General features: G+C 34.7%; 1 pseudogene across 1 annotated transcript; it reads left to right on the top strand.

Annotated features, from left to right (window-relative positions):
• Window positions 1-802: 802 nt before the first annotated feature.
• LOC143588792 (fatty acyl-CoA reductase 3-like) lies at window positions 803-4572 on the top strand (annotated as a pseudogene). Its single transcript, XR_013145166.1, has 10 exons — window positions 803-1082; window positions 1545-1652; window positions 2231-2429; window positions 2660-2760; window positions 2882-3077; window positions 3313-3474; window positions 3565-3646; window positions 3737-3999; window positions 4178-4305; window positions 4419-4572. The product of XR_013145166.1 is annotated as a fatty acyl-CoA reductase 3-like (transcript).
• Window positions 4573-18066: the final 13494 nt, after the last annotated feature.

The following is an 18066-nucleotide window of genomic DNA, read 5'->3' as shown; positions in this document are numbered from 1 at the left end:
TTCGTAAAATGAATATATTTAAATAAAAGCAAAAAATAAATACATTTGAAAACAATTAAAAAAATGAAATAAAAAGAATAGCAATGAGATAAAAAAAAAAGATAAGAAAAGTTTTGTTGATAGAATATAAAAAAAGGTTAACTAATATAAAAATAATAAAGAAGAAACTCTAATATGATGATTTAATAATAAAAGGTGAATAGAAAATAAAGGAAAACACTAGTTTGGTAAATAGTTTTCATGAAACACCAAAATGGTAAATACTTTTTCCATCAACACTAGTTTGGTAAAAAAATTCAAGTTCTAACCCATGGCCCATTTCGACCCAAGCCAACCCAACCCAACCCATTTGCCACCCCTACAACTGATTATACACTCTCAAGACCGCTAAGTATTTGGTTTGCTAATTTAAACATAATTTTGCATTTTGAAACAAGATAACCCTCTCTTCAGTGTATCAAACTGTGGATGATGCATTGCAACTCTCCGGGTATATTTTCAAAGTCCAGACTCAATTTAAAAAAAAAGTAAAAAAACATTACAATTTAGTTAGTATATACGCCACAAGTAAAATGAGTTTTTCTAGATTTGTATAATTATACTAAAATAATAAATTTAAATGACATGGCATGCTTAATACGTTAAATAAATTAACAAATAATTTCATACTCGTTATATTGTGGTTTAACTATCGAGAAGTGTTGATATTTTTTATTAGATTACGTGGAAAGCATACCGTGAATTTGAAGCACCAAAATGTCCGATTGTCTTTACTAAACAATCTATAAAACATTGATTGGGTGTGCTCTTTCATTACTCACCACTTGTCAACTTCCTTTTTCCTTTCTCACCTTAACCTATCTTTATATATTGCTTGTGTCCTATCTTCTTGTTCACCAATTTCCCTACAACTCCCCCTCTCTCTCTACAAAGTACTTTGTTCCTGCTCAATCTCTTTCTCACTCTCTCAAATTTGTGTTCTTCTTTGACGTACTAGCAACAAATGGAGTTGGATAGTATTCTTGATTTTCTTGATAACAAGACCATTTTAATCACCGGTGCCACTGGTTTTCTTGCTAAAAGTATCCTCTCTCTCTCTCTCCTTTATATATACGTGTGTAGGGGTGACTTCATTAGAGAATCACAAAAAATATAAAGAACCGGGGTGTGTTTTACATGTAAAAAATCATAAAAAATTCAATTTAACATGTAAAAACTCATTTTTATGTAATTTTTTTTGGAGCTTTTACATATGACATGAATATAAGCCATTTTAATAATAAAGTAAAAAAAATAATTTAAAAACATAGTTAAAAAAGGTAATTCTTTATATAAAAATAATTCTTTTTATTAGAATGTATTCTACTACTATATAAGTTTATATGAAAAAGCGCAAAAATTAATTTTTTGCATGCAATTTGGAGTTATTTCATGAGGTTTTACATGTAAAGCGTATGGTTCTCAAGAAACCTCCTCTTATATGTACATATAATATATATATATAATGTTTTTCACCAATTGTTGTGTTGTTTGTGTGTTTGTAGTATTTTTGGAGAAGATACTAAGAGTTCAACCGAATTTGAAAAAGTTGTATCTTCTTGTGAGGGCTAGTGATGCCAAATCCGCTTTGCAACGTTTCAACAAGGAGGTATGTGTATATCATTTTTAAGTATATATGCATTTGTTTCGGTACATAAGAGGTTGCTATACTTAATTCGTGTTAATTTGGTGAGCTTTGCGTTGCCGATATTTTTTGTTACGACTAAGAATAATATTGCACATTCGATACATGATGATCATAGTGCCTCCTTAAAATACATCACTATAAAATCATTATTTCAATCCACTTTTACAGTTGCGTATGTATGCATGCATGCAACTACTTTTTAAGGCAGAGTTTAATTATATTCTTTAGTCGAACAACTATAACATTGTTTGTTTGAAACGCTTTTGTTTCACAAAATCCAAGACTTGGTACGAAATCTGTCTCTTCATTTCAGGAAATTGATATTGGTAGTTCCACTTACCTACAGATCGATATATTAATGGCACACATAACAGATAGCTAATTGTATAATGGTATATGAATACTATATGAAATAATAAAATGAAAACTCAAAAATTTTTCAAAGTTAGCTGATCAGACTATTAATAATAATATAATATTTCATCTGAAACTATAATCCCGCTTACATCCTTAAAAGTAATTATTAAAATCGTCTTCAGGCAGTGGCAAAGGACTTGTTCAATATCTTGAAAGAGAAGTATGGTACAAATCTGCAGTCTTTCTTATCGGAAAAGGCAACTCCAGTTGCCGGAGACATCACCTATGAAAATTTGGGAATAAAAGACCCTGGCTTGATTAAAGAGATGTGGGTAGATATTGATTTTGTTGTTAATGTCGTTGCCACCACCAACTTTGATGAAAGGTACAACTACTATATATTTTCAAGTTAAATATTATATGTATTCAAATCGATCTCAGGTTAAATAATAAATTACTTATTAATTAATAGTTAAATTATAATAAATACTTGTTTTGAGAACTTTGTGTTGTGTTTTATACTAACCAGATTTTATTATTTTAAGGACCATTTATATAGGCTTGAGGAAGAGTTAAACAAAATGATTTTGATTCTTTTTATTTGATTTATTGTAGATACGACGTTGCATTAGCTTTGAATACGTTTGGAGCCCAAAATGTTTTAAATTTTGCTGCCAAATGTGTGAAAATAAAGTTGCTTCTTCACGTATCCACTGGTTAGTATGCATAGACTCATTATTTTGAGTTATTTAAAATATGGTTCTATCGTATACATTAACTATATGAATTTTACACACATATAATAACCATGATGAATTTAAAATTATGTTTGTTCAGCTTATGTATCTGGTGAGAAACCTGGGCTCATACTAGAAACTCCATATCATTTGGGAGAGGCGCTTAATGGTGCACACGGGCTTGATATCAACACAGAGAAGAGGATCATTGAAGAAAGATTAAAAGAACTTAGTTATGATGAAACGGCTACTAATAAATCGATTACGTTAGCCATGAAAGATTTGGGTATTGAGAGGTAAAAATGATTTAATTTGTTGTCACCTTCAAATCATATTATTTTCATTAAAAATTGAACTGATATTGGTAATTTCAACCGTATTATGCATGTCCAGATTATCTTGACATTAGTCTTGAATTTTTTTATTTTTTTTTCATATATGAAAGTAAATCTGTTACATCTATAAGCATCACTAAATTAATAAATATCCAGTGTCGTAATTGTACTTTGCTTTCATTCCTTACATATGCAGGGCAAATAAATTCGGATGGCCGAATACATACGTTTTTACCAAGGCATTAGGAGAAATGATTCTCGGACACTTGAAAGGCAACATTCCATTAGTCATTCTACGACCAACTATCATCACCAGCACCTACAAAGAACCCTTCCCTGGTTGGATAGAAGGCATAAGGTAATTAATTCCTCATTCTATTTGACTTTTGAATAAAAAAGTTGGTTTTTTTGTTAAAGTAATATCTTCGTATGTATTTGAAAAATACAGAACAATCGATAGCTTAGCACTTGGTTATGGCAAGGGCCAATTATCATGCTTCCTTGGTGATCCTGAATCCGTAATTGACACAGTGGGTTGAATTTACGCGCCATCTTAGCTACTTAACTTATTTTCGTGATCGAAATTGCTAACTATGAATGTGTAAAAAATAATCTGACAGATACCAGGGGACATGGTGGCGAATGCTATGATCGCGACAATGGCGCAAATCAAGCAACATGTGAAATAATATATCATGTTGGATCGTCTGTGTCTAACCCACTAAAATACAAATCAATTCAACAAAGTGGGTATAATTATTTTTCAAAGCATCCAATGATCAACAAAGAAGGCAAACCGGTGATAGTTAGCAATGTTAAGGTGTTGAACTCCATGGCTAGCTTTCAAAGATACTTTTCTCTTCGTTATCTACTTCCATTACATGTTAGTCCAAATTCTCATACATTGACTTTAGGACCATCACTAATGTTACGACTAAGTGTTTTTGTTGCAACCATAATAAAGTCGGTTGCAAAAGTGGCATTATCTTGTCGTAGTGCCACTCTTTTGTTCAAGTATTGATGAATGTTTATATATAAATGTACGGACTGTTTGTTTTTAGGGCTTGCAAGCTGTGAATGCAACATTATGTCATGCTCTTAGTGGAACTTATACAAATCTTAAAAGAAAGACCAATTTCGTGTTGCGGCTTGTGGAGTTATACAAACCTTGATTGTTCTCAAAAACCTTGTAAGTTAATTCTTAATTATATGATCACTTTTATTTTTTACAATAATAATGAATAATGTTTACTTAATTAATTTCCTGATAAGATTTGAGTATTTCTTTCATTATTTTGATAGATATGATGATATGAATACGGAAAAACTTCGTCAACTAGTAAGAGAAAACGAAGTTGAAGCCGATATGTTCTATTTTGATCCTAAGGCAATTAATTGGGGCGTTTATTTCGAGCATACACATCTTCCTGGTGTTGTTAAGCATGTATTTAAATGATTATAGACTCACTATAACAAGGGATGTCGTATTGTTACCATTTCTTTTTTCTATGTATGAGTGTTATAAATTATGCTTTTCTTTATTATTGTACCCGCAGGTGAACTGTGATTAAGATATCATGAAGAACATGTTATTGCATGCAATTTCTACCGTGTATAACAAATAGTATATTGTATGTTATCCTTTTAATTAAATGTTAACAAATGTTAACTAGAATATTAAATCTATTAAACATGATCAACTAAAAACTGATGAATACAATGTTATGTTCCAGGTCCTACAAGGAATTGAAAACTATATACAAGAATTTTATAAAAGTTACACATCCTTCACAAGCAATTTGTTTTAAAGAAAATGATTTTGAAACAACTCAGATGGTTTGAAGACCAAGATAAAATAGCATTTTCTATACTTTAATAATATATAGATTATATTGTGTTATCGTATGATAATGAAGAACTTTAACAAGTTTGAAGTAGAAAAACATTTATATTTATCACCAATCAAACATTTCAAGGTTTTGGTGGGCCCAAATTTTAAATATATAAAATAGAAGGACTGAGATCGTAAATACAACATAAAAAATACAGTATCTTTTATTTAATAGAAATACCAAGAAATAAATATTAAAATCTTTAACTTGTTTAAATAGAAGGATACATGTATGTTTTGTACTAGTTTAATTTTATATGAAAATTATTGAAGCGTAAGTTTTAAGTTATTTTGTTAACATTATAAAGTTGTGTCATGTATGAAGTGTAAATAACTAATACTGTGATTTAGTTGAAAAATAAAATGAATGAATCCTCGTGGGCTATTTGGTCACTAATTGAAAGATCCACGAAAGTGGTAACTCTATTAAAGATTCCTAATGGAAGCAAAAGGACTTAAGTTCCCTGTTACCTTGTATCTTTTGATGTTAGGAGGGTTTAATGCAGTCTTAGGTGTCGGTTGATTAACCAAGTTTGAAGCTCAGATAGTATGTTTAAGAAGATGATTCATCTTAAGACATCTGATGGTAGCTCAGTAGCGGTTTATGGTGACAAGGTATGCGATCATCTCCATGGTCAAGGCAAGAAAATTTATGCAACGAGGGTGCAAGTGCTTATCTGGCATATGCCGTCGACACACCAAAAGTGAAGCAGTGCGGGATTGAAAAGTTCCAAGGATGCTAATAGAGATACATGGTTTCTTTGGGCAGGTGGGTTATCATCGAAGTTCATTCAGGACTTCTCAAAGATATAGCTTAGCCTTTGACTAAGTTACTTCGGAAGGAAGTGAAGTTCAATAGGGGGGAGGGGGATGCGTTCAAAAAGTTAAAGAAGTGGCTGGCCCAAACACCAGTTTTAGCCATTCTGACATCGAAAAGACTTGGTGATTTGTTCTGATGCCTTATACCAAGGAATGGGTTGTGTACTCATTGTAACAGGGAAATGTGTGATAGCCTATGCTTCACCACAGTTAAAAGCTCATAAAGTGAATTATTCAACTCATGATTTAGAATTGACACTAATTGTGTTCACATTGAAGATTTAGAGGTATTATCCCTACATAACTAAGTGCATGATATACACGAATCACAAAAGTTAAGTATTTTCTTGAACAAAAGAATCTGAATATGAGAAAAAGATATTGTGCAAGGCTCCGATCCTGGGTGCCTTACATTGTTGTTAGGTTTACTCATAAACACAGTTTCAAATGTCAGAGTGGATTAAAACTTGCGTGGAATAATAAAATCTTCAACCATTTGTTACAAATATCCAAAACTTTTCAAATGCATTAACACTTGTCTTACAAGTTCAATCATAAAAATTATAACATAATTCTTTCTTTTTCCGATGCCATTCTTTATTCTTCAATGCCATGTGTCTTACCTCAAGCCAGCTGTTTCATTCTACTCACCTTCGTGCATACTAAAAGTCAGCTACGCTGAGTGAGTTTTAGTTTATGACTCCACTTAATACACCATGACTCATTTTTCACCTTTAACAGACTCGTATATATAAATAATACCACCTACTCTTTTTACCACATATACCAACTTGCCATCTTGCTTCTACCGTAAGTGCGTAAAGGCTTTCCCTTTCCTATACTTACACCCTAACACACAAAAGCGCATGCCCTCACTAGCACTTACGTCACACGACTTATTCACGAAAGCATGTAGAGGCTTGCCCTCTCTAGTACTTTGTCACATAATTTATTCACGAAAGCACGTAGAGGCTTGCCCTCACTAGTACTTACGTCACACAACTTATTCACGAAAGCACGTAGAGGCTTGCCCTCACTAGTACTTACGTCCCACACAACTTATTCACAAAAGCACTTAGAGGTTTGCCCTCACTAGTACTTAAGTTACCCACTTATACACGCTAACATGTAGAGGCTTAACCCTCTCCAATGTTCACACCACATATTGTCCATGTCCTGCGCGAAGTTAGAGGACCTGCCATCCTAACACATAAGGTATCACTCGTAGGCCCGTAGATCATACCCGCTTTTTCTTCACATTCTAGAATGTATAAGGTATACATATAGTTACATACTTCATCTCACACGCATTCATATATTTATATATATACATATGTATATATATATATATACCTTACACACTTTATTTCGTACACGCTTGCATAGATTATTAAACTCAAATTTACTCACTTTTACAAACACTTGCACAAGAATAACTAGAAGCATTCACACTATAAGCATGCACACCATAACGTACCCACTTATTCTTACTCACACTTGCATTTATAAACGATATAATTATTTATAATTTAATAATCTAACATCACGCTTTAAACGACTTAATAAATTCGACTCAACACACAGTTTGCACACAGCCTCGAAAACGTAAAAGAGAAAGGGACTAGAAACTCACTTGAATCCGGTTACGCTCGGAGCTAATGATAATCCCTTTCGTTAGTCGTGCATGACTAACTATTTATCATATATATATATATGTATGTATGTATCTATGTATGTATGTGTGTGTGTGTTAATTAATCATGCAGTTAACTAACAGAACTAACTAAGTTTGTAACTTAGTTTATTAATCCTACTTAATAAGCTAGGCTCGTTTGTTTCGTTTAACGGATCTAGCGAATGTATGTTTTTCTTTCATTTATTAAGTATGCTCATCTTTCTTTTAATATATATATATAGAGAGAGAGAGAGAGTAAGGTCAGAATAAAAAGAACAAATTTCACGAGAAGTGTAGGAAACAGTATAGACCTTTGGATTAACTATATCACATAAGGGTAAGATTGTCCAAAGTGTTTAAGTTTAATTTAGGAAAAATTAACTAATATGCTATTTTTCTGGATCTTCCTGTTCTTAATTGTAAACTCTCTCAACAACACATCCCAATAACCACCGACAAACACATCGATAATGGCAATTTATCACCGATCCAAACTTTACTCCTCTGCACTTTCTTAACTCAAAATAGCATCACTTTCAATTATGTTCGACGAAGAGCATCAGTTTGAGTCCAAGGCCGATGTCGGAGCATCAACAACCTTGGCACAATAATTCGTCACCATCGGGATATTTTGCTATATCGACAGACGATTAGGAGAAGCCGAGGTCGTATTCGCCGACTGGTGTAAGTTTTCCGCCTGCACGTATTATAAACATGGTTAGTAATTGTTCCGGCGAAGTTTGCATTTCTTCTCCGGCCAACCAGACGCCTACACCGGAAAAAAAAAACTAGCTAAACGGATGCGGGAGTTAGCTGGCGTGCAAAGCTGTCTCGTCCCACTAGCAGATGGGGGCGTCGACGGCGTCTTTGTTGCTGATGGTGGTGGCGAAAGTCGTTGTAGCGAAGGAGGTGGGGGGTTATGGTCAGGCTTTCGAATTGTTGTTTGAGTAGTAATTAGAAGGTTGGGTTATTTTTGATTTTGTGAAGAAATCATCACGCAGAATTAGAAAGCTGAAGACATATGTATCACTATCACTTTGGTTTTTTAATTTTGTTATTTGGTTTTTTAATTTTGTAATTTATATTTTACTGTTACCAATTCTTGACAATATGCAAGTTATTTTATATTATTAAACCCTATTATCTTATTTTGTTCATCAGGAATATATTTTGTTCATTTTAAATAAATTGTGTCTAATTTCATCATGAATACTGGTTACTTGTAACTCGTTTTGAATCAAGTATAAAGTGTTTTTGTTCATTACTTGTAACTAGTGTGTTTTTGTTAATTAAATTGTGTTTTTGTTCTTTGTGTTGTGTTTTAAATCTGGTGTTTTTTTTAAAGAAAATTTGCTTATTTTGATTTAAAACACACTGTTATGTCTTGTATGTTCTTGGTGATGTGTTTTCAAATTTTAATTAAGAAATGATAATTATTGATTGATAAGGTTTCCATATATAATATAACACACTGGACGATTATGCCCCTAGAGTGTTATAAAACAAGTATTAAAATAAAACACACTTTCTATAAAACACACTTTTCATCTAGACCATCAGATCATCAAATCTAACGTACCAGATTACTTCTTACACTTTTTAGACAAACTTCACTTCTTATTATAACTCCACCCTATATATATATATATTATTAACCGATTAACTTGTCATCTAAAAGTTTAGCAGGACTTAACGGAGTGGACGATGTTGGTTAGTTTGGTTTATTATGTTGGACTAGACGTGCACAAATCGGGTTTTTTTAAAACCTGGAACCGGGTAGGAACCGGTTTTTTAAGAACCAGGTACAAAATGAAACCGGTTCCTTTCAGGAACCGGGTAGGAACCGGACCCGACCTGGTAGGCAAATATCAGGAACTAGTGGAACCGGGTAGGGTAGGAACCGGGTCAGGTTTATACCCGAAAACCGGTTCTAGCGGGTTTTCCTTACTTAAACCATTTTTGACCGTTGGAAACCGGTTCCAACAGCTATATTGCCGTTTTTAGACCGTTGGAACCGGTTTTGAATGTTTATACCCACTCCCACTTACTATATATGGATGTCCTAGGTTTAGAACTTCTTAACCAACTCCCCTAACTTGTTAAACACTTCAATTACTTGTTAATCCACTTGTTAAACCACTAACCATTACCAATGGCAACCAACAAAGAAGTTGTTATGGTTATCGACACCCCGAGATGCCCCGAGGTTTGGGTTCACTATGACTTGTGTGTCATGACCGACACACAGGAGATGGCGCGCTGCAAATACCGCGGCAAGTTTTTGAAGGATGCATCAAATTCCACCATTCGAAAGCATACCAATAAGTATTGCAAGGAAAAAAAGCATTTGGATGCCAAAAAAGGAGAAGCCGGGGAGTCGTCCGGCTCTACAAGTCAAGCCCCCGCCGCCAGTAACAACGCTTGATGGTCGTAGATGGAGGGACGAAAACAACGAACAATGTTTGTTATTTTTAGTTTTATGTTTAATAATGCTTGTACTTAATCGTTTTGCAATAATGTTCGTTGTGTAATGTTCTATAATTATATATATGTGTTTAAAAGTTAGTTTAAGTGTTTAAGCCAAGTTTTTTATTTAACACAAACAAATAACACTTTAAAAATACATATATTAATTGATTCATGTTACATAATACATAAATGATTAGAACAAATACAAATTAAAATTAGTCGAGTTCCACGACTTCGTCTTCTTCACCCGAAGATTCTTCTTCCATCTCTTGAATTGGACGTTCAAGTGGTATTTCGTCTTTAAAGTTCGCCTTGTCTTGTATACGATTCACCGCGTCCAAATGATCCTTTAGACAAATGCACATCTCTAAGGACTCGGGAGTGAGTTTGGTTCTTCGCATCGATAATATCCTTCCACTAAGTGAAAAAAACCGATTCCGAAGCAACCATTGAAGCTTGGACGCTTAGCAAGTCACGAGAAATGGCGGAAAGAATAGGAAATTCGTTTTGCTTTCCTTTCCACCATGCCAAAATGTCAAGGTTGCGAACATCCTCGACCGTTGCACCTTCTCCATAGTTTGCTTCACTATATCGACCAAGTTCACTAGTTGGTGTGTTACACCTTTGTCGCTTTGCCGCCGGCTCACGAACCGCATTCATCATGTTTATAAGCTTGTCTTTGCATGGCTTACTTGATTTTGCTTGCCTCGCAAAAGTCGACTTTGAGCTTGGACCATAAATTTTGAAGTAATGGTCATAGATTTCCTGAAGGGATTTGTTGAAAGAATCCTTTGCTTCCGTCGACGCCATCGGATCGATCTCTTGCGCACCCATGTTGTCATATATTTCCTCGATCAACGCCTCAACCCCAGAAACATTTAAGTAGGGGTTTAAAGCGGCGGCACAAGTAAACACGGGTGTTATTCCTTCAAAATATTTTAGGAACTTCTTCTTCATTGGGTCAACAATATGCTCGAAAAGATCATTTTTGTTTTCAAACTCTTTGAAATTCAAGGAGATGTTGTATAATTCTTGCAACACCCAACAACAAGTAAGATAGTAAACCCCCGACAATTTAGTTGTTGCGATTTTGAAAACATCAAGATACTCCAAGAAGTAACCGATATTATCCCAAGCACCGTTTGGAAACATATCGGCTTCGCAACGATCCACTAGCGTTCTATGAAATGCTTGTATAGTTTGTTTTTGGGAAAAAGCACAATCGCCCTCCATGGTTTCGTTGTCAAGACCATCTTGAACAACCAAGTTGATAATGTGGGCAACACATCGAGTATGAAAAAACTTTTCGTAGCAAAGTGGTGTATATTTTATATATAACTTGTCTACCGCTTTTGTATTGTTAGAAGCGTTATCAAACGACATTGAAAAATTTGTTTTCCTCAAGTTAAAAGTGGTTGTTACCTCATCCAAAATTTCGAACAATTTTTCGGCGGTATGTGGAAACGGAAAGTTTTCAAACGCGATGGTTCGTTTCATCATTTGCCAAGATACCGGATCGATCCAATGCGCGGTCACACAAAGGTACAATTCCGGTAATCCATGGGGTGCCGACCAAACATTACTAGTTAAGTTGACACCCGTTTGTAAAATATCAAAAAAATCAATTAAATCTTTTTTGGCACATTCCCACAACTTTAACAATGACGTCGAAGAGTGGTACGACTTACATGGGTGTAGCGCGGTTGAAGAGTCTCTCTAATCAAGGCCGTCAATTGAGGGTTGTCGAAGTGGTTAAACGGCAAACCTTGTTGAATCACGAACTTCGCCATCCTATCGTGAACCGCTTTCACATTGTAACGAAATATTGCCCCATCTTTACCCAATTGGCTTGGACCATGGCGGGAACTTCTTCAACGCCTTGTAAAATTTCTTCTCGATGTACTTTTTTAAAGTAGAGTTTGAATCATGCTTTAAATAAGTGCCACAAAATTTGCTACGAGGCTGAACGTCTCCATTAAACAACTCAACCAAATCCCAATTCCGCCATACTTCTTCGTTGCGGTTATGAGGGAGGATCTTTGCAACTCCGGGGTCATCTTCGGCTCGAACCGGGTCAATAAAAACGGAATCGGTAGCCGCCTCCTTTCTTTTGCCCTTGTTTTGGCTTGCCATAATAACTAGTTATCAAGTGGTGGTGGAATGGAATTGAAAAAAAATTGGTACAAAGTGTAAACCGATAAGTTTTCTTGATGTTTTGAGTTGGAGTGGTAAAACAAGTGAATGATCAAGCCTTTATCTAGTTTTTTAAGCTCAAAAACCAGTTCCAACGGTCATATAGCCGTTGGAACTGGTTCCAACGGCTATATTACCTTTGGAATGATCAAGCCTTTATATAGTTTTTTAAGCTCAAAAACCGGTTCCAACGGTCATATAGCCTTTGGAACCGGTTTTATACCCGGTCAGGGTATTATTATACCCGGAAAACCCTACCCTGACCCATATATTTTCCCAAAAATCGGTTCCTACCCGGTGCCTGTTCCTACCTGAAATAACCGGTTCCGCCGGTCATATAGCCGTTGGAACCGTTCCAACGGCTATATGACCTTTGGAACCGGTTACAACGGCTCTTTTTCGAAAAACCCGGCGGAACCGGCACCGGGTAGGAACCGATTTTTGGGAAAATATATGGGTCCAACGGCTATATGACCTTTGGAACTGGTTACAACGGCTCTTTTTCGAAAAAACCCGGCGGAACCGGCACCGGGTAGGAACCGATTTTTGGGAAAATATATGGGTCCGGGTAGGGTTCTCCGGGTATAATAATACCCTGACCGGGTATAAACCGGAACCGGTTTTTTTTTTGTGCACGTCTATGTTGGACTAGCTTTGGGTAATTTAAGGAATATGCTTAATCAATTCATGGGTTTGGCTAGAGCGGACAACCCAGATTCAATCGAATCGAGTTTTGATCCAGTTCTTAATTCGCAAAAGTTAATGTTAATCTCAGGATTCAAACCGGGGTCCTCTCGCCCATAATCCCATGCCCTAACCACTTCACCAACAAGTCTTGACGTTTAAAGATCCATCCATCTTAATTATATACCCACCTTTGCTGCCGCACCTTTCCATTTCTTCTTTCTTTTAATATATTGATATTGTTACCATTATCAAAATTCCTATTTATCATTTTCTTGACATGCTGCAGCTACTTTCACAATATTATTATTATCTATTATTAATCTTGTTATTTACATGCTCTGCTCTTACGTTATTATCATTATCATTATTATATTTAATATTATTTATCACTATCATTTCATTTCTACTATTATACTCAACTAAGATCTAACTCGTTTAGGATAAAGTTCAAACTTTTATCGATTTTAAAGCCCGGTTTAGTTAGATTTAGAGGTACCAAACGAGTCGAACCTAAATGAAAAAGCTTTTTGTTATTAAACGTACCTTAGACGAACCGATTTGAATCGCATGGCCGATTCTTGGTATATTATTTTGCTTGTCGAGATGGTCGAATCACCACATGCTTCGGTTTTTTGGGTTTTTCTTAGATCTTGGTCCGAAATGGTAGAGGTCATTTGTGTGTATTTTAAGTGTGTGTTGGTAAAAATGAAAAGTGGCTAGGGTTTAAGGGATATTTATACTTCTTAAGCCCATGGAACGTAGGCCCATTGGCACACTAAGTCCATAACTTATTCTCTGCCATCTCTATTTAAGCATACTACCATTAAATTATTTTATTATTTATTTGACGACAATTAAATACTCGCAATTAAATAACAAAATTTATTTATTTATTTAGAAACGCTGGTTATTACAAGTCTACCCTCCTTAAAAGAGGTTTCGTCCCCGAAACCTGTCTAATCTTTGCAAAAGAAGTATTTTCTGTATTTGCTTATCTCTTTGCACACACATTATCATCCTTTCTTGAATCGTCTTAACTCCCTGGGTTATCCTTCTTACTCTCGACCTCACGGTCACCGAGTGGGGTTCATGAGTTTTAGCTGTTCATGGTAGCTTGTCCATGAAGCCCTCAATGAAACGCTTCTTGTCTCGACTTAGCAAGTCTCGTCCTATATTTTAACAGACACTGAAACATACTATTCTAACATTACTGTTTACTTTAACTTATTAGATCATGCATCACATTATCATCAATCACACACAAGTCATTAATGCCATAAAAAAATCATTTATGATAAATTTCGTACCATAGCCATATCAAACAAACACAAGTCAAAACTTCAACATAAAACCGTGCATAATGAGTCATTTAAACACTCCTACAGAAGGTAAAACTTATGACAAGTAATTATTACTCTCTTGTAGTCTTCTAAATAGTTGGTAGACCCTACTCTATGCGTTTCTCCTTCCCTCACTTACAACCAGGGATGAGCTTTTTTTCTCAAATACCGGTACCATACCGATACCGTACCAATACCTTACCGACTGATTCTAAGCGGTACCGGTATCGGTATTCTCTTTTCTTAAATTCGGTATCGGTAAAAAGTGGTATCGGTATCGGTACTTGGCGGTAAAAATCGGTATTAGTACCGAATTTCTATAAGATATATCTAAAGATTTTTTATGAATAGTAATTCAATTTACAAAAATATCATTGATTGTGTTACCTATTTTATACGAGTTTGAAGTGTGTGTCTATTTTCCATTAGTAAATAATATTTCAAATCTCAGTTCAATTTTCTTTTGTTCCTTGAAAACCCACTGATCTCAACTCTATGAATATGATTTTGTTATGATTTTGTCAACTTTGTTTGTTTATGGATTTTTGTAAGAGGTTGCAAAAATATGTCACTTTTTGATTTTTTTAATTAGAAAGGTAAAAAAAATTCAATAAATTAATAATAATAATAATAATAATCAATATAACACTTTAGAAGTTATGCCCTTCATAAATACAGGGAAAAAACAAAACAGAGCAAAGTGGTATTGAAGATAAAATGTTAAGTGGAAGTTCGTTTTGTGTCACTAAAACAAATAAAACGCTACTTTGGATAAGCTAAATGTTAAAAAAAAAGAAAGGTAAAATGCTAACGCGGTATCGAAGCGGTAAATTATCGAAATACCGGTACCGAACCGATATGTTCGGTACGGTATTCGTTACCTATTTTCCCTCAAATTCGGTATCGGTAATTTCGGTATTGGTACCGGTACGGTATCGGTGCAGTACTGATCTCATCCCTACTTGCAGCTCAGGCTTCCCCACAATCCTTTGCTATGCGACCTGCCACATTTGTTACATTTCTGGTCTTCAGTGCATTCACGAGAGTAATGTCCCGTCTTTCCACATCGGTAGCACTTGTTTGGACCTGCCTTGCATTCTCCAAGATGCAGCTTACCAAATACCTTTCCTGCCTCTTTTCCCCCAATTCAATGTTTCTTTTTCCCCGTACTATCCACAAAATCACCAGACCATTTAGCAGGGGTGGTTCCCTTCTTTTCTTTCTCCTCTTCTACTTCCACTTCATCCATAGCCTGACCGTCGTAAACCATCTCTGCTAGTTCGACGGTAGAGTCAAATGTGGCAGGTTTACTGGTCCTGACTAAAGCGCGAACATTCTGCGGAAGTCCTCTAATGTAACACTTGATTCGCTTTTCTTCAGTGTTCACCATGTCAGGCACCAACCTGAACATGCGGTTGAATTCAGAAGTGTATTCGCGGTGTGTCATCTTTCTAGTCTTCAGATTTAAAAATTTTTCTCAACCCGTTCAACCTCAGCATCAGCACAAAACTGCTTCATACGCTTTGGTTTTTCCTTGGATCTTGGTCCGAAATGGTAGAGGTTGTTTGTGTGTATATTGAGTGTGTGTTGGTAAAAATTGAAAGTGGCTAGGGTTCAAGGGTTTAGGGATATTTATACTCCTAAAGCTCATGGACGTTAGGCCCATTGGCACACTAAGTCCATGATTTATTCTATGCCCATCTCTATTTAAGCCTACCACCCACTAAATTATTTTATAATTTATTTGACGACAATTAAATACTCGCAATTAAATAACAAAATTTATTTAATATTTCTGTATTTATTATTTAGAAACACCAGATGTTACACATTGTTGGTATTGATAAAGGATTATGATTGTGATATCATGTATCATCCGGGAGAGGCTAATATGATTGCTGACCATTAAGCCAAAAGGAAAAACAGACTCTTGCAAAAATAAAACTTATAGTAAGTTGGTGTTATAACATCAGATTTTATGGAACAGATTAGAAATGCTCAGTTGCATGCCCTGAGAGAGGAGAAGGTGAAACAAGAAAGCATGCTAGGCCAACATGTACACCTTCTAGAGAACACCTTTGGTGTTAAGACACAAAATGGGCGAATATACCCCGCTATGGGGAAATTTAGAGTTTTTAGATGAAGCACGCTAGATCAGTTATCTTACTATACTATTAAAGCAATATAAGATTTTCATATGACATTCAATTAGTATGTCCACATAGGTTTCCAACTTATCAATTTTCCACATATATAATTTTCACATGTTAATTTGAACATTAATTTTAAACATGAACTCCTAAGTTGAAGAAAGTTTTAAAATAAATTGTTATAATCATCATTTATTGGGTAATAAAGACAATTAATTGTTTTCATTGTTATGTTTTTAAATTTTGAGGCTTTGTTATTTTATTTATTTATTTTTTTTTTTGGATTTTGGAAAATTATTTATGAACGTTTGGACTGGATGTTTGGATTAAAATAGTGATTTAAGTCACAATGTTTGGATTATATTGTTGCTTTATTAAAACGCGTAGTTTAATAAAAATATAATTATATCTCATTGTTATATTCATATTTTTAGCATTTTTTCTATTATGTACTTAAATGTTTTATAATTTCAATAAAAATAGTTTTTATAACACACAACTTTGTTACAACATCTACATGTACATAAGACTTCAGTAGATAATGAAGTTTTAACTAATATGTCTTTTTTGTTTCATTGTATAAGTTTAAAATATATGGCATAACTTAGAATTATGTTTTAAATTGTTATTATTCTCTATTTGTCTTTGTATATTAGGTTCTTTTATTTAAAATAACAATGTGATACCTTATAATAATAATAATAGATTATCTGACGTTTACAATTCGTTAAAATGTATATAATACATGCGTGCTCATGCTATCACACGCGCGCACACACACATATGTTTTCCGTCCGTGTGTAACACGGAATATAAGTTTTGTTCATATGGGAAAAACAAAGATGTTTTCAAGACTTGGAAAATAACTACTACTGGCCAGGTATTAAATGTGTCTCACTATGTGAACAAGGGCCCCCCTTGCCTAGAAGTCAAAGCGTGTGCGTTTCATGTTTTTATGTATGTTTTCTGTTTGGTCTAATGGACCCGCTACAAAGGTGTTATGATTAGAATTTTACAGGCTTGAAGCAACGCATGGGTTCTCGAAACTAGTTTTACTTAAAAATTTTTAAATAGATATATATTATTTACTTAATTTTATCATAACTGGATATCAATTAATTGTTATTGCAACAATATATGTTATTGAAAATATATACAAAATCTAGACTCGTTTAGGCTCGCGGGCCTACTCGTGCTCTATAAATGAAGCTCGATCTCGGGCTCAGTTATTGAACAAAGACTACTTTTAGGATGGAGCTCAAGCTCACACTCGTTTAAGCTCAACTTGATTCGAACTTTTAGTGAGCCGATCTCAAGTAGCTCACAAGCGGCTTAACTCGCTCACCGCCTGTATTTATGAATCCCTCTTTCCCTTCCAATACAACAGATATATTTTGAAAATATAATAGCAGTACTCAGTAGTTTTAGAATATTAGTTATCGTATATTTTAGTCTATTTATAATATATAGTCTTTCTTCGAGGTGCATGTATTTGTTAAATGCAATACACGGTGTGGGAGAATGCTTGGGAATTGGAAGGGGTTTGCAATGAGTTATACTATGTGGAACAAAATGTTGCTGGCGAGATGTTATATTAAATGAGCATGCATGCATGCATGTGATGAGGAAGCTAGGGGCCATTTGCAAGTTGACAAACATTAGATCTTATAAGGATTTAATTCGTGTGCATATCTGTCATGTCATGCATGACCATAACCTCTTGTTT

Source organism: Bidens hawaiensis, unplaced genomic scaffold (genome assembly GCF_021521415.1).
Source record: "Bidens hawaiensis isolate Kalapana, Puna unplaced genomic scaffold, B.hawaiensis_p1.1 tig00036769_1, whole genome shotgun sequence".
Classification (NCBI taxonomy): Eukaryota; Viridiplantae; Streptophyta; class Magnoliopsida; order Asterales; family Asteraceae; genus Bidens; species Bidens hawaiensis.
The sequence above is the reverse complement of the archived record's forward strand: the minus strand, read 5'-3'. Positions and strand labels throughout refer to the sequence as shown.